Raw genomic sequence first — 24,229 nt, 5'->3', positions numbered from 1 at the left:
GGAGTGTACAATAGGAGTACACTCGTCAAGACTGTGTGTCTGTTGGCCATGGCCTCTTCCATTTCCACATCGAATTTCTCAAGCAGTTTCATTCCAGTTTTGTACGAAAATTCAGTCGGTTTCTCTGTTAACTGAGAAAGAATGTTTTAGCATTAAGTTCACCATTTCTTTGTATTTTTATTCGGTACAAGTGTAACAACGTTGCCGTACATAAACACTTAAAGAACGCGAATTGCGTTCAAAGAACACGTGAAATAATGAATTTTAGTTATTTATATTGTGACAAAGAGAACATGAATCAAAACGAAAAATCGAGCGAAACGGCAAGCGGAAAGTGGAAAAGTATAATATTCTCTCTTTAATAAGATCGTATTTACATAATACACGTATGTAGTGAAAACGAGACTTCAACTAAAACAAAGAAAATAAAACCACAAGACATTCAAACCGCCATAAAGTACATAGTGTCAGTTTACGGAAACTGCGAGCGTTTCCTAAAGCGAAATAAAATCCACGACACCCGAGCACTTCCAAACGCGTTAACATGAAGACTGGAGTGTTGCTAAAACATGTAAAGTAGAAATTTCATATGAGAGGAAATGCATATACACATATGTTGACGTATATTTGCGGACAACTGAGAAAGGCGATGGATATATACTTGCTTCTCTGCAAATAAAATTAAAAAAAAAACAAATGCCTTTTTGTGGAGAGTGTTGCCTGAATGAGGATTTTTTAGTTTGTTTATTTATTAAACTTTATTGGTCCAAGTAAAAACTTATTTATAAACAAATGGCGAACTTAATGCTAAAAGCATTATCTCCCAGCTAACCATTAGGACAAATAGAACGTAAACACAATATAATAAACTTATATATATGCGTGTTCAAAATATATTGGCAAATATAGTACTTATCCGTGGGGACAATGGGAGAAAAGAGCAAAATAATGATATAGATAAACTTTTCATCCCTCACGCATAAAGCTGGAAAACAGACTTATTGGTGAAATTTAAATAGTGTAGTACACAAGTAAAATATACTTTGAACATTCAAAATAAACGTGTATACAAAATTTCAACTCAATCTGTTGAGATATCTGCTTCAAAATTGAGTAGCAAGATTTCACCCGAACAAACATAAATACATGCGTGCATGCAAACATACATACATATACATACACACACATACATACACACACATAGTTAAATAAAAGCTTTTAAAATATAAATTTATGAATAAAAAATAAACTTCGAAAATCAATCTATAAATGTGTGTCCGCAATACATCATAGTAACTCCAGAACGGAGCAACAGAGACTTAATGGGGGCCCAATAAATAACGTTTAGCAGGTCTCCCAACTTCGCCGCAATTCCTCGACGAATTCGCAACTTCTGAACTTTGCACAAGTACACAAGGTAGAACTATATTATACATATCTAAACTTACAAGTTGCTCCTTTATATAAGGATATTATTTGAAAATTTGTAAATTGAAATGAATACTTTTCGGGTCTGTTTATATATCACATTGATAATATGTTCATAAATTATTGAAAAGCCAATAATAAATATTAAAAGAAATTAGAAATATTCATTTTGTAATTTTGATATTTATATGATGCAAAATGTCAACAGTTGTCCGGGAAGATTTGAAATTTTAAATTCACTGGAGAACAACAAGCAAAGTAACAATAGCGACGCGGTTAACACAACCGACACATGCTGACCGCGACCAATTTGGTACATTGTCCAGATTAAACTGTTACGTATTGTGTTAATTTATTGGTATAATTTTTTTTTTCTTTAAAGAAGAGGCTTTATAATAAAACGTAAGATACAATACAAGAGCAGCCTGTACATTGAAGGAGGAAAGTTCCCCGCCTGAGGAGATTAGTGCCTACCGTCGGGAATCAGGAATTCTTACGTGAACGGCGAGGCGTACCTGAAACACAGGGAAAATTTTGTGAGTGTGCTGCAAACAATACAGTATCACGTTTTTATCCTTAGCGGGGTAAACAGAGCTAAGAGTTGCGGAACTTGAACTCCACGTTTAGCTGTACGTGTTAGCTTAACGTTTAGTTAGGAATTTAATTAGGATTACATTCAAATTTACATGAGAACAACACAAACAAATATTGGGTATGGCCGTATATATTCAAAGTTTCCCTCACTTAAAAATATAAAAGCAGGAAAATTACATTTTTTATTAAACGTATTAATAACTATGAATGAATTGATTACACATTCACTTCAATAAGTATTATACAGTAAATATCTATTGTGTTTGTGAGTGCAATAAACATTAAATAAATAAATAATTTTGATCTAAGCTGGCACAGTATAATACAGCGACGCAGAGCCACACATCTGGCTAAATCTAATACAAACTCCACACAGACAGGCTGCATTCCGCACACGAGCTCGGAACTAATAAAGTTCAGAGAACCACTGCAGCGTTACATTAATATTGTAACATGTAGTGTCCTGTGTGTGATACATATTTTACTCAACGCAAGTTTCTTGTAAATTTTCCCAAAACCCGTGGACATTAACTGTTTGCTTAGCATCCATCATTGTTCCATAACTCGATGGCGTGTAGCTCGTAGCACATTTCGTAGCGACAAAGCACCGTAGTTTATACCTCAGGAATCACACTATCTGTTAAAAAAACCCGCATCAAAATCAGTTGCGTAGTTTTAAAGATCTATGCATACATAGTGACAGAGGGAAGCCACTTTCTTTTATACAATGTAGTGATCGCTGCGGCGTAGCAGCGAAGTTCGTAGCAGTGTAGCAGCGTAGTTCGTAGCAAATTTCGTAGCGCTGTAGCGCCGACGAGCGTATCTAATTTCGCAGCGTAGTGATGTGATTCGTAGCCGATAACTGAGGGCGAAGTGCGGGTTTGCATTTCACTTCTCACTATCGAAGTGAGACTCGGTAAACCAATCACATTGCGGTGTGATTGTCGTTGCGTCACAATAGCGCACTGTGATTGGTCAGCTGCGTCTCACTTCGAATCGATTTGATGTGAGTAATGTGATCGTTAATGTAAGTACATTAGGTACCGCCAGGAAAAACCAGCAATATACGTCGAAATCGCCAAATTAGACAAACTGTTTGTCAATAGTATGTACTCGTATAGCCAGCAAAAGACGCCAACCCTAGTTAGCTAGCAATTCAAAAGCTGAATATGAGTGACCAAGGAGGAGACGAGACCGTACCATAGTTTCTCTTTGTACATATAAATGTGGTGTGGTGTTTCTAGCAGCTGTGTGGTAACAAATCAGAATTTACTAAGAAGTAAATACAGACACCAGAAGAGTTTAAATTCCTTGCTATACAGCCCCTACGGACCCATATTCTACCGAGCACATGTGGCCCGCAATGCATTCGTGACACGAACTCTCAACTAATAAAGTTGGCTCCTGTAACACGGCTACGTTGCAACCAGTCGCCGAGCATATAGAGTGCCATTTATGCTCGTCCATAGACATACTAGTGGTGTTACAAAGACGTCCATAGACAAGATATGCTAGGGTCGGCGATCAACGTAGCATTTTAAATGTAATTATTGTAACAAAAGTTAGCTTTTGTCCGCGTTAATTGTCCGGTACAAAAGGCACCCTATGTCCTTCGCCACATTTAAACTACATGAATGCAAAATTAGAAGATTAGTTGAATAGATAGAGCGTGAAGAGGCAACAAACAAACATACTTTCGCATTTATAATATTGTGAAAATTCGTAACAACAATATTTTGGGTCAATTACTACATTTTTACCCAAACGCTGCACACTCTTTCAGCCGTGAGTTCAATATGTGTATCATATAAATTACATTCCACTCCACAGTAAATAAATTAACCTCTATCCAAGAAGAGCATTAGAAAGAAGTCGACAAGCAAGTCGAAGTTGCAAACTACCCCTTGTCAGCGCCTATTAAAGTTGGCAAGTTCCAAATTGCACGAGTATGCGGATGTATGTTTGAAATTCTCCTACACGTACGCTGTGGTATTGTGGTTTATTGACAACAAGCCTTTTCCAACAATGTAACCTATAGATGAGCACGGGCCTTCCGCGTAAAAAAATAAACGCAACATAACATAAATTCAAAAACAAATGTGTGTGTTTCCGATTGTTCTACATTCAATTTAACAAAGAGCAATAAGAAATAATCAATTCCGTAATATGAGTAGACGTGTAAAGAAATTCTAAACACGAAAACCTGCCGTTGTTGCAAATTCTGGCAGCTTCCGATCCAACAAGAACGACGCAACGGTAGGATACACGAACAAGTTAGGATTCAGTGAATACATAGTAACCGTGACTCGGTGAGTGCGCCGACCCTCCGATGACTGGCAGTTTGTAACTTTTTAATTATCCGGTTTACAAGATAGATGAAGACAACGCAAACAGAGGTTGCGTTGCATTACAAGATCGAATATTAACTAAAACTAAATAAAAAAAAATATGAAACTCCCGACTCCGAAGTTGCTGATCTCTGTCTTCTAGAAAAGAGCTGACGTTTTCCAAACGACTGAACGCACATTTTCCTAACACAGCTAAGAACACTCTCGCTTAAATTCTCTTTCAAATAAAAAAAAACTAAATCAAAATCGTTACGATGGCACGGACAGACACGTTAAACTTAAAACTCCTCCCAACGGGTCAGTAAAATACAGGAGTAAGTGAGTACTTACACTTACTCCTGTACTTTACTGATCCGACTTCATAATCATTTACAGTCAATTATTTTTTATCTTCTTTTTTTAGTATCCGTCAAGTCAATATTTGTGTCAATGTACTGAAATCAGTCCACTATTCGATAAGGCCACGGAAGCACGTACCTTCACGAATGTATAAAATTCCTCTGATACACACGCGAGGTTACATTGCTCCGTGTTTCAAGCTGAATTAATATAAGAAATAAATAGGTACAGCCAACAGCGACTGTATGGATCTTTATAAGGCCGTAATAAGAGCGGATTCTTTGTAATGAATTAAGATATGTGAGCAGGTTGAAGTGTGGACTGTACAGCCAACAGCACATTAAGTTACCCTGCATGAACTTATGGCGCGGTAATAGAGGCGAGTTTTCAATGAATTTGGGTAGGTTGATGTGCTGTTGACTGTACGTAAAAGTTTTCTTATTTTTCACGACATGAATGAATTTGTGAAGCAGTGGTGATGCAACGGTTCAGACCCCACCCCCGCCTTTGAACTGAAAGGTCCCAGATTAAAATCCTATATTGTAGTTTTCATAGACCAACATCGTGAGGAAACCTGCACTCAAGTCGATAATTTATCAAGTGTGTAAATTGGAGAAGGCAATGGCAAATCACTTCACTAATATTGTCAAGTTATGTGTCCTTCATTCCACTTAATGACCACGGCCCATTTGGTATACGACTGAAGAAGGAGAAATGAAATTGTAATACGTTTAATAATATAATGTTATAAATAAGAAAATTTGGTGTTTATTACTCAGTCACGTCTCAAACGTTCAGCGGCTTTTGGGTAAAGTTTTGCACGCGCGTGGAATATTATCTTTATTAACATATTTTGGTAATTAAGGCGGTATGCGATACTTTTTATCTAAAGTTTGCACTGACATTACATTATTAAGTAGATAGACAATTATAATAGACGAAATAATAAATTCGAAAATACCGCTTCAGATGGAAAAGATATAAAATGGATATACAATTATTATTAGTCCAACAATATATATATATTGCCCGGGCTCTTGGTCATTTCAAACTAATCCGGTTGACACCCGGGACCCAGGATAGTTTCCGTTTTAACCCCGGATGAGATAGCAGATATACAATTTATATTGTAACGAGTCGAACAAGTTGTTACGATTTGTTACATTAGCTCGATTTCATGGTGAATACCATGATACTGCCTCCTTCGATCCATAAAAGCAAAGACAAAATGTGATAATATAAAAATCAAATTCCCAAAGGGAAAGAACCTAATCTATTTCGCCAGTTTAAGTTTTAAATTGCATTCAATTACCGTCCCTAAAAGTGAAAATTCGTCTAGACAGCAACACAGCTTGGCGATTTACCTGATAATAGCCTCAAATTATAGCTTGTCTGACAATCAGGCGAAGCCGACAACCGTGCGAAGTGGAGACGAAAAAGTAGGAAACCTGATCCTGGGCTCCGACGCTCAACGGCTGCAGAAGCAACAGGAAAAACGCTCAAATGAGAGAGAGAGAGAGAGTGAACTATGAGTTATTGAAAAGAGATTATTTCAAGAGTAGAAACATTTACAAAGAATAAAAAAGATATTCTTAGGAAAAATAAGTGACAATAATATTTTGTCCTCTTATCGCGATCACATTCGTGCTGTTCCAAGATCACGCCACTGGATTAATTTGCTATACTACAACCTTTCATTTAACTTGCAATGTAACTATGTATGTTCCCATGTCTATTCCGGTGGAATCTATCCAAAATATATCGCAGCCGGAGATCAGTTGTAGAGTTAAATTTACACGACCTTTAGTCCAAAAATCGATTATGCTAAACTTGTATCACTATAGTTTTAAGTGGAGCAATCTCGTCCGGGGTCAAAACGGAAATGATCCTGGGTCCCGGGTGTCAACTGGATTTAGTTTGAAATGACCAAGAGCCCGGGCAATATATATGTATTGTTGGACTAATAATTACAAAAGTACATTTTCAACCTTATTTGAATCCTAGAAAAATTTTATACTAAGTATTCGAAGCGCAGAATTCAGTTTTTTTTTTAATGGAAATAATGTCGATTTTTTTATGTTGTCGATGCCTAAAGGCACAGACTGTCTAGCGTCAGAAATCATGTTACACACTAGCAAATAAACTCAACCACTTTGTAGGTTTTAAAAGATTTTTTTTCGGTTTATAAGTTTCCTTCGTCAGAATTCGCAGTCACGTAATTTAAGCGACGGGTAAAAGCATATTTATACATACACCTAAACCTTCCACTGGAATCACCCTGTCGATTAATAAAACCCGCATCTTAATCGGTTGCGTAGTTTTAAAGGACTAAACATACACAGAGACAGATAGACAGCGGGAAGCGACTTTGCATACGCTTATGCAAACTTTGCATACGCTTCCAAAAATGCTAGCAGTCCCTTCATTGGAAGTTAAGCAAAATGGTTCTAGATTACAAAAATATCATATCCGTGCAGATGTTTGATAACAGACGTAGATGTCCATCCTCTTTCATTTTAGTAAATTCGAAAATCATTAGGAAACGGGCTGGACGATTTTGTGTTTTGGCCGTACCATTCTCATTTTAGCTAAAACCGATTTCCCTTCGCCCCCGCCCCTAGTACCCGTGTTTACCCTCCAGCGACCTGTCCAATGTGATGGAAATATGTGGATCGTTGTCCAAATTAAACAGCCGGAAAATCGGTTAAACGTTTAGTTTTTAATTGCTTCAGCTTTAATTTGTACAGTTGTAACGCAGCTACCCTTTGTTTGGAATCTCTTTCGATGTATTTAGCCTGCGCTGGCACATTTGAATCTACTGTCATAAATTTTAAAATTTTAAATCCGCTCGAAAAAATCGCGTAAACATTATGATCAAGCTAGCGAGGCAAGAAAACTTTTATTTAATGTTTATAAAGAAGAATTTATAAACATTAAATAAAATAATAAGAACAGACCCAATAAGGGTAAGTGCTCCATTTATTGTGAATATATATATATACGTATCACCTAATCTCTATTTTAGATTTTTAATTTATATTTAATTGTTCTAGGTCTTACCTTAAGTTTTATAATAAACTTACTTTGCTACCTACTGCCTAGTGCCTATTTACTATCCAACACACGATATAAAACCCCGACACAATGACCAACGAATATCGCCGAATATATCAATACCCATTTTAATTCAGCTTTTATTATTTCATCCCGATGCCATTCAAGTTTTAGTTTTGCAAATATCCGACAGGGTTCATTTTGTGCCTAATTATAACAGTCTGCCTAATTGCCAAGAGAACTACAATATGCATAGCAATAAAAACTTTGCATTCAAATATTTGGTGTACAATCATGTATACGTGACTAACCAAAAAAGGGAATTGGCTACACACAATTAAATGGTGACCTAGCATGCTAGCAGGGCTAGGGGTTGGCAAAGCTCACAAAAATTGCGGGAAAATGATAAAGAACTAAAATCTATATATACATACAAAGTTGGAAATTTTACTGCATAACACATCCTTAATTTTCAAATAGTACATTAACCTATTGAAATCAGCAAGTCGGGCGCACACCCAAGTAATATTACAGATAGGTAGGATAGGTTTGCGCTGGACTGTTTGATAAGAAACTGGAATAACACTGAGCGTATGTAAATCCAACTGTGATATAGAAACCCCACCATTTCATCACCACCGTTAAATAAAAACTTTATTCCATTGCATCGTACGGGACATAAAATCATTGGCTTCTCGACAGGTTTGCATGGACGCACGAGGGGTGCGGGCGTATGGGGGGGTGGCGGGTGACAACGGTAAACGGGGTTAATGGCACGGGCGATCCGCTGATAGCTTGGGGTTGATTAAAAGTGCATTCTCTGTCGGATCACATGTCGTACACCCCTAGAGGGTTTTGTGTGTCAAATTGCAATATTAGGTTAATTCAGGCCATAACATGTATATTACAAAGGAATCTGGGGTAAAATGTTTAAAAAAATATACTCCCATTTATTTAGAAATACGTCTTTTACAGATGTAATCTAGTCGAATCTTAGCTTTGATCGATTAACAAATGACTGGCTGCAGAAAACAGTGCAAAGTAGATGGAAAAAGGACCGTAAGGCTTTAATGCTGACAAAGAAACTAGAAAAACAGATGAGGGAGATTCCCGTATCAATCCCTCGAACTCGCGAAGAATCGAGACGCAATGCATAAATAATTGTTATCCTGTTGGTATCCTAGCCGGCCACAGGCTGTTAAATCACATCACATTTTATATTGATATGTCTTAGCATCAGTGTAGGCGCGTAGAACAATAAAATTGTATGTCACATCTCATAAAACAGTAACAACATCGTACGCGATTCGAATAGCAAACAAAGATCAACCAATATTCATCCATTTTGATAGCTAGTAGCACTGATATACGAGTAGTTGCCACGTAGCACATCAAAACGTCAAATAATAATATCTCAGCAATAAATAAAGCGCAATAAGGGACAAATATCGATATTCGTCCATACCGATGTCTTGAAGCAGTAACATAGGCGCCCCGTGGATCAAGAAAACGTCAAATAACCATATCTCGTAGCGCCGTAGCGAAACCGTAGGCGCCGTAGCGCAAACGTTCGCCTACGCGCGTCTACCAAGCGTGGGCGAACCTAGAACTAAACGAATTGAATATTTCTTGAGTGTAACACGAATTATGCCCCTAAAATATTATTTATCAGTGCTCAAATAGTAATATATATATTCTTTAGTTATGTAATAAAGGCTAATTAAAGATTTAAATTTAATTTTGCCTAAAAAGTGTTAATATCATGTTAACACTTGCTCATCTCGATATCTACCAATTAGAATTAATGATTCGTTTTACGAATGTTAGTTAACTGGATGACCAGGAAAAAACAGGTATAGTCATTCCCGAAACTCCCGCAGGAGCGATATAAAAAACATGTATAAATAAACAAACGAAGACAAATCGAACAGAATGAGTTAGCCCCAGATTCAATTCAAGACCTGTGTTATGGAATTGTAACTCAAATAATATTTTTAATAACATATACATACATATAGATAAACAGCCAATTCCCAGGTCCATCTGAAAAAAAGATTTTCCATCTCGACATGACCGGGGAAGTATTAGTCTGAACATATTATGTACGTATATTTTGACGCCCCTTTTTTCTTAACAACCAACTCAACGTCGAATGATCCGCGATCGCTCCGCTCGTTAACATCAAAGGGACCGCTTGATTTTCCTTCTCAGCTGTGTTTTCTGTACATTTCCACATATTGGAGTGTTTTCTTAACCGACTGCAAAAAGGAAGCTATGTTTCCCGAAAGTAAGCAATCAATAGCGTTGACACGCTCATTAGAATCTATATTTAAATTTAAATATAGCACGATAAAAACTTACGAAATAATAAAAAAAAATCTATATCTCTGTAGCTTATGAAATATTGATTGACATGAATCCAATTGTGCACAACACGCACTGTCCATACAACTTATGTCATACAATGTAGTTACATAATACAATTTTAATTTGAGAATGGTTACAAAACTAACACTGCATTACAGACGCGGCGCTACAACGCCATCTAGCGAAACAAAAACAAACTTTGTGCGTTCACCGGTTTTCAATGGAAAAAAGGGCCGTGCATGGCAATTGAGTTTCAGTTTCAAATGTTCATATTGTTATACATATTATAAGTCTAATAATTAAACAAAAATGATACATATAAGAACACACACAGTTATACACAGCACTCACCAATTAAAGATGTATTCAGAACAGGAAACAGACACAACACAGAAAATATCCAATCGGGGGGCGTGTTGAGCACTATTAGTGTCCGATAGTGTAAGAGTATCACTATTTATAAGGTTGAGGTGGGGATGAGTGTTACGTGAACTCGGGTTCGAAGCCGGGAGCGTACTGCCGCACTCCGCTCCGCTGCGCCCCGGCGTGCGCGGTCCAACCCTGATACACCCCCGCCAGTAGGCTGTAGAAAACTTAGAGCGGACAGTGAAAAATATTTAACTTCCTAAACCCACTAATATTAAATGAGAATCAGCGAAAATCTACTTCTTTCCTTAATTATCAAACTGAAGACATGATTGCTAAGGATTTATTTTATCCCCGCTTGTTTTCATCATCATTTCATTTGCCTTACCTTGTCCCATTATCTGGGGTCGATATTTGTCCATACCGATGTCTTGAAGCAGTAACATAGGCGCCCCGTGGATCAAGAAAACGTCAAATAACCATATCTCGTAGCGCCGTAGCGAAACCGTAGGCGCCGTAGCGCAAACGTTCGCCTAACGCCGGCGCAAAATGTCTGTTCCCTCCACAATTCTCTATGTTTTGCCATATTTGGATCCACCCCCAGTAACCTCATATCCTCCCTGACACAATCCATCCATCTCTTCCTTCCTCGTCCTCTATATCCATGTACCTACCTACTTAAAGCGTTCCTCAGTAAATGATTCTCTTCTCTCCTCATCACGTGTCCAAACCAACCGAGTCTATTACCTCTAATTTTATCATTTATAGGCGCAACTTTCAAACTTCCTCTGATATAAATATTTATCAACATAATATCAAATAGTAAAATAAAATGTCGGGTACATTGTATTCTCGTACTGCTTTATTCCATTGGAAGCAATTTCTGTCCAATTTACCAAACATAACTCTGATTGTTTCTTAAAACGTTGCTTATAACTGATTCTGACAATTGGAACCAATCGATAGCTCACAGATTACCAAGCCCGCTCTATAACCGTTATAACTCTACGCCGCGAACAAAGAATACGCGCACAGAAGCGACACACGCCGCCACTTAGCCGTGATTTTGCAAACTCACGATTAAATGAAACGCCGGGTGACTTGCATGGCGGTCCGGCGCGAAGGATCGACTTAACTCCTTCGCAAGAACAGCTTGCCGCGGTAATGTAAACAATCGATAAAGATTTACCATATTTAACTTGAAGTAATTAGTACAGTAACATTGTTTATCGGTAAAGGGAAATATGTTTCCAAGGACATATAAAAAATTATAAATAACACAAGAGAAAAAAAAATATGATACTAACAACAATGTAAAAACTAAAATTTCAATAGAATAGCCGATTTTAAATGTCGCTAAGTTTAAGCTTCGTAAAGAAGGACGCCGAAGACCATGTCCGGTGGGTATCAACGCTTAACAGCTGAAGAAGAAACAAGGAAAATATACAGATAACGGTGGGCCATTAGTTAAGCTACAAATGTAGATCTAGAAAGTTCACAAATAAGAACAATATAGAAATGAAACAGTTAAGTTTATGTAAGAAAGCGGTGTTTTTAAAATAGTTGAACTTATTATAAGAGAGCCTGGATCTTTTGCCGAGAACTTTACTGACATAGTTCCACAACTTCGCAATATTCCAGCAATTTTATGCGGAGACCGAAACTGCGAGAGTAGACATCTTTTAGTAAATATTCTGATTTACATAATTATTCCTACCAACATTATTTATCAAGCTTATTATGAACTTTGCGCTCTTGTGGAAATTTTCGGATAGAAACACTGTGTATAAATAAAACTATAGTAATCCATATGAACTGAAGGAGTTCCACAACACATAGCGAAGAAGAAGGGAGGTTTTTTCATAGCAATTGAATAGCATAGGCTAATAAAAAAAAATAGATCCAAGGTACATACTAACACGTAAGGTAATGACTTCGTTAAACATATAATCCCATACAAAACCCCTGCAAACCCATAACGACGCAAAAAGGCTTTGTTGGTTTAAATTTAAAATTGCACTATATCTTATTAATGCTACAGACATTTTAAACAGCGTTTGCTAATCTCCTTACTAGACTAGGTAACTTTGAAAAAATATCTTTTTAAATTTTTATGTGAAAAGTGTAAGTTTTTATATACCTACTAAACAGCAGGTATTTAACGCGCACATACATTTTTTATTTCCCATTTTATATATTATACGGTATTATAATAATTACCTGTTGTTTAGTATATAATTATGCCACGCGAAAGTTTAAAAGTAGTTACAGTGTAAGTGAAGTGAAGAACGAAGTTATATAACATAACTTTAATAATAATTAGTAATCTATACTATTATTATAAAGAGGTAAGCGTTTGTGAGTTTGAATGTTTGAGGCGGGTAATCTCCAAAACTACCGAACCGATTTCAAAAATTCTTTCACCATTAGAAAGGTACTTTATCCCAAGATTGTTATAGCCTATATTTTATCTTAAAATTCCCAAGGGAGAGAAGCCCCGGGCAACATCTAGTTGTTAATAAAATGGGAATGCCTACCATCTAAAAGTCTGCTATATACTATCGTTGAACAGTTTGGCGGATTCAGCATACATTGCTGGTTTATCATTGCGGTAAATAAAAGCTGTCATACAAACTTCTTCTTCTACATAGTCGTATTCCTCATGGCTGAGGGTCGTGGTTATTACGTGGAATGAAACACACACGACAACTTTCTTGGCATTATTAATGGAGTGGTTTGCCATTGCCTTCTCCATTTCACATACAAGGTAATAAGAATCAACCAGTGTGCAGGTTTCCACACGATGTTTTCCTTCACCGAAAGCAAGTGGTGGTCGATGAAAACTACTAAACATGAGTCAGATTGGTATACAAACTCATGTGGCACGAGTAGGATTCGTACCTGGGACCTTTCGATCCACAGGCGGGCGTCTTAAACATTACACCACCACCGCTTCGTCATACAAACTAAGCGACGTTTATTCATTCCATCTATCCGAGTATGTAGCCGCATACATTCCCAAGCCATTAACTTTGCTACGTGAAAGACTAGGCGTGGGAAGCCAACGAAGAATGTTTGTAAAGTTTCTTTGGAATGAGGTTTCTTCAAATGTCACAGGTAACAGGGGGTGGGCTAGAGTAGACACAAGTTAATCTATTCATATGTAATTGTATCAAAATGTGTCGTATGAATATTATAAAGTAGATGTTGCTCGGGGCTTCGCTCCCGTGGGAGCAATCTTGAATAATGTACCTTTCTAATGGTGAAAGAATTTTTGAAATCGGTTAAGTGTTTTCGGCGATTACCCGCCTCAAACTAACAAACTTACACACGCTTACCTACCTCTTTATAATAATAGTAGCTATAGATAAATACTTAAATATGGAAACTCAAATTTACGTATTTATAATATTCATGCACAAACATGGATGGATGTTTGTTACCCTTTCACGAGAAAGCTGCTTTCCTTTCATGCAAAAGTGATTTCATTCAGATTTGTGAGGATGTATGGGTGTATATTTGTTACTCTTTCACGCAAAATCTACTGGACGGATTGTAATGAAATTTCGTACACGCATGGAATATTGAAGCCGTGGTGGTGTAATCAAAATCAAAATCAAATCATTTATTCAGAAATTAGGCCTTCACAGGCACTTTTTCACGTCATAATCTAAATTAAATGATGTTTACCAAAGCTACAAACTACTAGCATTTCGGAACGACCACTGCTGAGAAGAAATGCCGAAAGAAACTCATTCAAACAGTGTTGGTCCCTATTATGCCAGAAGGGCTTACCATTTTTTATATATAAATTTATGTATAATTTTTTATCAGTAATATAACATTAAGTACATAATAATGATTAAGACGCCCGCCTGTGGATCGAAAGGTCCCATGTTCGAATCCTACTCGTGCCACATGAGTTTGTAAACCAATCTGATTCGTGTGTAGTGGTTTTCATCGACCACCACTTGCTTCCGGTGAAGGAAAACATCGTGAGGAAACCTGCACACTGGTTGATTATTATTAACTTGTGTGAGAAATGGAGAAGGCAATGGCACAGCACTCCATTAATAATACCAAGAAAGTGTTTGTGTGTGCTTCATTCCACGTAATGACCACGACCCTCAGCCATGAGGAATACGACTATGAAGAAGATAGAATAAAATAAGTACTTTTTATCACGAAATTCCCACGGGAGCGAAGCCCTAGGGTACAGCTAGTTAAATTGTAAAATTAGTTAAAAAAGCATGTGTGACAAGCAAAACACAGTACCTAATATAAATGCGTAAATATCTATTGTGCACCTCGATACACGACCAAGAAACCTTTCAATGTCTTCTATTCTATTTATGTTGAAGTCGAGTACTCGAGCTGAGACTCACCGGGCTACGAAGTGTTAGACATTAACAGAGTTTGTGTACACTGAACAGCACATCAAGCTACCCAAATTCATTGAAAATCCTCTGCTATTACTCTGCATAAAGATTAAGGCACATGCCCCATTGCTCAGTCGTGTTAGGTTGCGAAGACGTACCGCTTTGTAGGACATTCGTGTTTCGTTGTTTTCACACTGACATGCGTTCACGTACGTCGAAACTTTACACAATTTCTACGTTGTTCTGTGTTGATCATGAAATTAGTAGGTACTCCGTACGAAGTACTTACTGAATCCATGGTGTTGATCCGTCGACGGACGTCAACATGACGGAGAGCGTCGTGGGTACTTTCAGAAAAATTTGAATGTTGAAAAATAAATAAAAATAAAAATTCATACTAAAAGCCTGCATGTAATATTGTGAAATGAGTTTATTCTGTGTTTCATTTTGCAGTGGTCGTCTCGTAATACTAGTATTTTTATCTTTGAGAATATCAGGAATATATTTGACGTGAAAAAGTTAATTAAAGTAATTTCTGAATAAACTTTTCACAGGCAGCTAGATTGTGATTGACACCGTACAAAAGTATAAGAAATAAGCCGAAATAAGTTTTTACAAAAAAACGTTATTTTTGCTTTTATTGCCGTCAGGGAGATCTTGTTGCATTCAATGCGTGACAAAAAAATCGTGACCTAGCTGTAACTCGTTGAGGAGTTCCCTGGTTGATAGTCGATCCTGGGTCAACCATCTAGTCATGGGTATCATAATAATGCATGCTCATCCAAAAGAAACGAACCTATGTAGAAAATTTTATCTCAATCGGTTGAAGATATCTGCTTCAAAATTGAATTGAAAGTTTGCAAAAATGCATAGTTCCATACATAGATAAAAGAAATATATTTTATCTATGGTAAATAAAAGCTTTCAAAAAATAAAATTTCAAAGCCAGACTAACATTAATTTGACAGCGTTCAAATCCGACGGCATTCACAGCCGGGTTATTTTTAGATGGGCATAGATAACACTCTGCAGGATTTATCATAGACAATTCATCCCCGGAGGCGGCCATAGAGCCCATTATCCTGGTCCCTGATCCGCAGTCCGGTGGCCATAAACTATTCTTGAGATGGGATTTTACTAGAAGGCCGGTGTAATTCCGATGTTATTACGTTTCGATAAATACGTTAATACGAGTTTCTTAGAAGTACATTTTACTCAGATCTTGCTTTCCCAGAAAAATACGAACAAGTTACAGAAATATTCATCACTTACGAATCTGCTGTAATTAGTTACCTAAAAAGAAAACAAACCATTGTTAATAATGTATACTATAAGTTAATTTGTTAGACAAATTAAAAATCACCCGCCTTCCAATATTCATTTCGCTACAACTTTTGAACTGTACCTGTAACTGGCTGAACCGATTTTCATGAAACATGGCTAAGAACACTCGGGATAAAATTACCTAAGACACAAAAAAAAAACTAAACGAAAATCGGTTCATCCGTTTGGGAGCTACGACGCCTCAGACACACACTCGTAAGTACGAGTAACCCGACGCAAAAAGAGGGGTGCTATAAGTATAGCACCCCTCTTTTTGCGTCGGGGGTTAAAATGAAAATACAAGACAAAACTCAGTGTAAAACACGAAGCTGAGAATTTCAAGCCTCAACGATTACAGAATAACCACGACCGCCATTCCACAAATGATGGCGCACGTTACCCTGTCTCAGATATTTGTAAGGCCATAAAATTGGCAGCAGCTTTAGAACAGGGAATATTTTAGGAGATCACATGTTGGGCAGACTATGTAGGAAGTACATAATATGGAATAGAATATACGTATTTGGTGAAATTCTAACCGGACATACAATCTGCAACTCGTATGAGGAATCAATTATTTTCATCTAGGCTTCAGTTTTAGCGAGGAGGTAAATGTATAGCCATCAACATTATTTATGTAACATGAACAGCTCTCTAGTACATAAAACATTCTCTAGTACATAAAAGAAAACCCTTAATTTTCCATATCCATTGTGAAATTGTGTCGATACAATTTAGTTCTCGCAAATAAACGTGCTCCTAAAGATCTTAATCAGTAGTAGTCATGAACCAAGGCCAAGCCTTCGTAAGCGTGAAATCTCTAAATCAACGCTGTTATCAGTAATAGAAAAATAACTCAAGATACGGAGTAAGAAAACTAAAATGACCAAATACAAACATGATGACTAAATACAAAGATTTGTCAATGTGATGAGAGTAATTAAATTTAATTGTATTCATAGATAAAATATATACTATACATACAATAACGGAACGACTGGAGAGGTATGACTTTGTCTGTGCTCATGAAAATAATCAAGATGCAAATTTAGTTTAACCAGGGGTGTGTACCCACCAGGCTTCTAGTGTTATTTAAATGAAATAAAGAATTTCGTTCAAATTTATGTAAAAATATTCATCTCATTTGGTTTGAGTGAAGTTACACTTCAGTTTATAAAATTTTTTTAACGTTTTTACCATGATTTCATTAATATTTTACGTATAAACACATTTTTTATATTGGAAAAGGACTGAGGATAATTTACGTTCCAGAATTCCCACGGGAGACTATAAGGCTGGGCTGAATCTATTATAATGATCTTGAATGTGGTTCCCGTCCTACAATAGGGCCACTCAATATACTACCGTGGATTTCGTACGAGCGAAGCGATTAGGGCATAATAAACACGTGAAGATGAGAGCTAGAGAACTTGACAAAGACATGAGGATATAAGAAAAAGAAGTAAATTAGTCCCTGCTTTATAGCCGGGGAAGAAACCAAATTAACAGATCTGGGCCCTCACAAAAATTTTATTTATTTTTTACGTTTAAATTTTTTTATACTAGTAAGCAAACAGATATGGCAGCCCACTAAATGGGAAATGGTCTCCTCAGCCTATGGAAAACTTAAAATAAACTTATTTTGTTAATAAACAGTCCACAAAAGCAGTCATAATCCACTCAAGAGTCAGAATGATCCGTATCACTAACCAAACACGGCATCCGCCGAGAGAAGCCTTTATCAAGTTTAATTATAAAACACGAGAAAACTCGGTGGAATTCCTAATTGATTTCCCCGGAGAAAGTGAAAGGACGCGCCAGGTTTAAGTAACGCAGCCTACTTCAGACCTGGACTATGTTTAAGGACGACCAGAGTTTATGAAGCTGGAAGCCGACAATGTAATTCAAAATTCTTTATTCGACTTAAGATCATATATACATATTTTTTTTCTAGCCTGTTGTTGTGTCCCACTGCTGGGCAAAGGGCTCCCCTTTCTTTAAAGAGCAGGCCTTTCAACCTCTATAAGAAGCGCACTGTACAAGACACATTGGGTTTCAAGGTGTGAAGATCGTCCCCATCATCGGTGGCTATACAAATATACCTCAAAGAGCTACATATACAAGTCCGGTTGTAAGAGCCGCGCCTTCTACAGCTTCCGCATAGTTTCTGGCCTAGTGGCTTTTATTGCGGGCGAATATTCATAAAGATGTCGTGACGTGGGTCACTGTGCAATGCTAAACGGGGTGTCATTACTTTTTACACGACTTATAAAAGGGAGAGTAACGTTTTGGACAGAAATAAATCTTATTCCATTGCATTTTAGAAGGCCTACGAGTGAATGAACTGTTATATGCAATGTATTACATATACCGGCTGTTACGATTACAAAACTCAACTCGATCCCTTTAATCGTATAAAATCCACAATATCAAACGATTACACAAAGTGCTCAAACCCAGAAAGTGATTGACAATTCACAGAATAAATACCAAGTAAGTAGCATCCACATTCAGTCTTGAAATTCTCATCGATTCTCTCCTGAATGTAATGTTATCATTCAAAACAACGAGGCATATTGATAACAGACACGTACTACAGTCCGTTGACATCATCTTCATAAAATAGACACACCAGCATCATATTTATCGGAAAGATATATTGCGAAACGAGATATGTTGTCTGCACTTTTTGTCCCAAATAAAGTAAAAATAAGTTTATTACAAGAAGCGTCAGCTTTTGTTTGTTATTTTATTGCTGTCAGAGAAATCTTATTGCATTCAATGTGTGACAATATTATGTGCGTGCAGGAAACCTTTGTGGAGTTCCCACATCTGGAGCCGTGCCTGGGTGCACCATCTGGTCATTATCATAATAATGCATTGTCATCCAAACTAAACGTGTGTACAAAATTTCTGATGAAGATATCTGATTCTGCTTCTGAAATTCAGTTGAATGATCCCACCACATACATTGGACATACATTGCAAGTCAAATAAAATCTTGTAAAAATATAAACCATTCGAAAAAAATCTTTAGAAAACTGCACAGAGTAAAAACAGCTCCCGGGTGTCACAGCGACTTTTGATGCTTAAAAGTTAACAGTTTTATAGACATCCAAGGCGAAGGTTTTCACCGGTTACCGCCAAGCAATTACAGCATCTATTGTTGGCAATGTAGAGTGTAAATTCGGACGTGTTGCTTCTCAAGCATTAATATTTATCTATCCTGAAGAAAAGGTCTTGCTCGTCTATAATTCTGGAATAATGTAAGACGGCGCGCACTATTTTGTTTGCTTAATTACTAATAATAATAATCGCATTTGTTACATAGCCATAAGTTGCGCAACTTAAAGGCTAGACGGTCTTGTTTGTGGAATAGTATTAAATAGTGATCAGGTTGTAAGCCCAATGAGAATAATCTCCAGTTTATAGATTGTCATTACAAGCTTTCATAGTAGTTTGAACAGTAGTATAGTTTCACCTGTCCCGTCTGTTTGTCAGTAATCAAATCTTGCAAGTTAAAAAGTACCTAATTTCTCTGGTCCTATAGAGTTGAAATTGCAATAGTATCTTGAAACAGTTGATATGAATAGTAACTTGCAATTGAAGCTGTGGTGGTGTAATGGTTAAGAAGCCCGATTGTGAACCGAAATCCAAAACCATATCGTTCGAATCCTACTCGTCCACATGAATTTGTATACCAATCTGACTCATGTAGTTTTCATAGACCACCACACCACCATCGTGAGGAAACCTGCACACTGGTCGATTGTCAAGTTGTGTGTGCAATAGAGAAGGCAATAGCAAACCACACCAGTAATAGTGCCCAGAAAGTCGTTATGTGTGTTTTATTCCACATAATGACCACGACCCTCAGCCATCCTTATGGCTGAGGGTCGTGGTCCCGTTCGCAGTTCATTCACTCGTAGCCAAAAAATGAAGACGCCAGTGATGCCAATCTTAGGTGAAACTTAAGCGACGTAGATTATTTCAACTCTTATCTCTTCTTTATCTATGAAGACAAAGCATTATTACGATAAACATGACTTGATAGTGCACCTAAGATTGGCATCACTGGCGTCTTCATTTTCTAGTCTCTGTACATATTTGCGCTCAACTTTACGTCTCCGAAGCAGAAGTTTGTCCGTCCGTTTAATTGAATTTCTGTACAAAATGGAGCCTTCAAAAGTAACAGGATCAACAATACATGCCGTGGGTTTTTAGTGCAAAGCACAAAGCTTTTTCGTTTGCAATTTAATCCATAGTCTATATACCTAATTAAGTACTTCCAATTGTTTACACATCAGGTTTATTTACTGTCGTGGGTCCATCGAGACTCGCATACAGGGATCTAAGTTTCTAAATAAAGCAAAACCATTTCATACGGTATGTAATGGTCTAATCTATTATTGGGAATTGTTGTCGTATACATAGTTATCTGAAGACAATATTATCTTAAGACAGAAAATCTTTGATGAAAAGGCTACGGTGAAATTTGTTGCGCCGGTTCTTCTTAACATGCGCTTTGGAATTCGGCAGTAGAAAGTTAAATAAGCTGAAGAGGTCTCCCTCTTCAGGTAGTCTTAATACAAAGTCTGATAACGATACCAAGTTTTCTAATCAATTGTCATGACTTGCACAACAGCTTACACCGAGAAATCGATCGCATTCATATTACAGGCCTTGCCACGAATACCATTATCGACATATTTTCTGAATATAAGCAGGAAGAAACGGAGAAAACCCTCAAGTAAGAGAGAGAGCCAGAAACAAGTCTGAAAATAAGTACTCTTTTTTAAATTGAATAAGACAATCTACATGAAATGTTCATATTCTTACGTAATCCTTTTGGTGAGCGAATTCAGTTTTTCTTTTCGATACTAATAAACGAAATCGATAGAGAATCAGTAATAGAATAAGAATAAAAGAAAAGTCGTGTTTGTCTGTTTATGTTTGTTTACACATGCTAATCTCTGGATCTACTAAATGGATTTGAATGAAACTTTTTTGTTGTATAGCTATAAAGCCTGTTCACATATAGGGTATAATTTATTTTGGAAACTGGAACAGCTCTAGCAGAACCTATAAAGACCAGCTAAACTGTAGGAAATATACCTTAACAAAAATTGTTCGCCCTGATGAGCATTTTCTGATGACGTATAAAAATCAAAGATATGGAACACCTGATGATGAACTCCAACAGACCAGCTACACTATAACAGATATGACAAAAGCTCCTTAACAAAAGTTGGTCAGCCTGATGAGCATTTTCTGTAGACTTTTTGACAAAATCAAAGATATGGAACACCTGATACAGACCCATGATGGTCCAGCTAAACTATACGAAATAAAGTCTTAACAAAAGTTGTCCAGTCCAGCATTTGAAGTATAAAAGTCGAAAATCTGGAACACCTGAAGAAGAGTCATAAAGGTCCAGCTAAATTATAGGAAATATACAAATATACGTTAACAAACATATTTAAGTTTGATAAGCATCTTCTGTATAGGTATCGTTACGCTTTGTTTGTACAGTTAAATTTATAACTAGCTGATGCACGCGAACGAAGTCGCGGACATCAGCTGGTTATAAATATGTGGAGTGTAATTAATAAAGTATATAATTTCGGAATTGGGTTCTATATCAAGCCATAAGAATTAATTTAACACGGTTGTGTTAAAAAAGAGATTGCTTCCTCAATTCAGGAGCTAACGTCTCTCTCGAAGCGGTAATACAATTCAACAGCTTCACCGCGCCATTTTTACCGTATTATTCTAACCGTAACCGCAGCTCGGAGGCCGTAGTGCGAGGTTTCAATTCACTTTTCACTATGAAATCTTTTCGCAGTGAGCCGCAGTCAAGCATATCACACTGCATTATGGTTATCGTCGCGTCACATAATTTGTGACAACAAACAAGCAAGTAGCAAAGCACCTTGTAGTGTACCTGTTGATCGTAAGTAAATATCGCTTCGCTGTCTAGAAACAGCTGTATCATTGTTAGTGAAAAGTGAGTGGCAAACCCGCACTACGGCCTATCTCTCCCACTTTCAGTCGGTTTTTGTCCGTTTTCCTACAATTTACATATTGATGGGAACGGGAGAATCCGAAGCCATTCCTTGAACAATCTCGCTTCTATCAATAGTTTTCGAACTTTACGTTTCAGATTTAGCTTTGTGATATTACACAATTTGATATAGATTGTAGGTTGAAGCGGTGGTGGTGTAAATGGTTAAGACGCCCGCCTGTAAACCGAAAGATCCCAGGTTCGAATCCTACTCGTGCCAAATGAGTTTATATACCAATCTGACTCATGTGTAGTAGTTTTTATCGACCTCGCTTCCGGTGAAGGAAAACATCGTGAGGAAACCTGAGAAGACAATGTCAAACCACTCCATTAATAGTGCCAAGAAAGTCGTTATGTTAGTGTCACACCACGAAATGAGGGATACGACTATGAAGAAGAAGAATAGATTGTAGATGGTAGATGAATCGCGCAGAACGTGCAAGAGTCTTGCCCGGTTCAGGTGACATTGTTTGGAAAACACGGGAAAGCCATGGATGAAACTGGCACAGGACCACGTTAAGTTGCGGGAAAAATAGGAGGCCTAATGAACCGTGACATCTATGCGCGGCGATAATAGCGACCAATTTGCAATACATTTGAGTAGATTGATGTGCTTAACTGTACTCTTCTTGCGTTTTTCACAATCTATCAACTAATATTATGAACATGAAAGTGAGTTCGTTTGTCCGGGTCTCGTTGCACTTGTACACACAACTGGAGGGAGAAAGTATGCTTTTACTAAGAATAGTTATTTTATCTGTGATTTGTGAAAATATTTGTTTGTCAAAATATAAGCGCAGAAATTTTCCACGCCAACTTTTAGATATTAAAAAGTACTTCGCGAATTATATAATCTAGATAACTTGAAATTGACACGAAAGTGGCGTCTCTCGCTGCACGCTCGTTACCTTATCCCACGTGACATATCTGTCAGACCAAGTGGAAACTGACAGTGACATCCAAAGAAATTTGTGGCATTTTGACACTTATTTCTTTTATTTCATTTTAAGCTCAGGGATTTGTTTGCAGGATTCTTTTTAATTCACATTCGTCTTAAAAATTATGTCTACTCCCACCAATATTGATGGTTGAAATTATGAAGATATTACTAAAACATTACATTCATTTTATATGCCCAATAGCGGGACATAATGTACTTTTTGATAATATATGTCAACCTGTGTTACCATATTTATATGTATGTTCACAAAATACCTACATGAAATTTAATTGAATTGACTTTTCGCCCATAAGCAAAGTTCTTAATGCAAAAATTACTGAACGATATTTTTTTATCTCCATTTCCTTACCAAGCGCTAGTATACGACAATGTACGTTAACGACAAAGCAGTATGGTCAAACTACCTCCCTGATACATCGGCCTGACATTTAATCAAACATAGTGCCATCTCAATAAACGCAGTAGATACTCCAATACAAACAAACATACTATCACACCACATTTGACACACAATGGGTGCTCCACAGTATGCGAACAATGCCTCTGTGACATATAATGACACCTGTGCGATAGCGAGCCATCTGAAACCGAACGCGTTGCCAAGAGCAAGTGAACTTCATCTTAACACTCCTTATTTGGAGTAAATATATCCTCTTAAACTATCGCTGGTTGACTTCTAAAAATGTGTCCATTTTTTCTTTCAAATTCAAATTCAATTTCATTTATTCAGAAATTAGACCTTCACAGGCACTTTTTCTCGTCAATCTTTATATTTATAGTTATTTCTCACAAGCTACAAACTACTTTAAAATTTTAATAACGGTTCTCTAATTGCAATCACAGAATAGAAAAAAACAATGGAAGTGTGATAATGGTTAAATAAATACAGAACATTATAACCTAAAAATTTATTTTGATCGGTTTCATCTCTTCAGACGCTCTGAAGATAGATGAATTAAGCGTTACTCGCGTGCCACGCCTACTCCAAATTTCCGTTGTTTTGTTT

General features: G+C 37.0%; 1 protein-coding gene across 5 annotated transcripts in view; it reads right to left on the bottom strand.

Moving 5' to 3' along the window:
• bsk (basket) overlaps nucleotides 1-24,229 on the bottom strand; it is a 100,837-nt gene that overhangs the window by 66,449 nt on the left and 10,159 nt on the right. For 2 of the 5 annotated variants that reach the window (XM_053754499.2, XM_053754502.2), the window contains exon 1: nucleotides 10,482-10,648. The exons of 2 other annotated variants lie outside the window; for them this stretch is intronic. The gene's annotated coding sequence lies outside the window, so the exon portion shown is untranslated. Of the gene's footprint in view, nucleotides 1-1,902; nucleotides 1,924-10,481; nucleotides 10,649-24,229 lie in introns of those variants that run through there. One more of the 5 variants, XM_053754501.2, reaches the window with a different exon arrangement.

This window comes from Plodia interpunctella, chromosome 14 (genome assembly GCF_027563975.2).
Source record: "Plodia interpunctella isolate USDA-ARS_2022_Savannah chromosome 14, ilPloInte3.2, whole genome shotgun sequence".
NCBI lineage: Eukaryota > Metazoa > Arthropoda > Insecta > Lepidoptera > Pyralidae > Plodia > Plodia interpunctella.
Note: the sequence above shows the minus strand (reverse complement) of the source record. Positions and strands in the feature narration are given on the sequence as shown.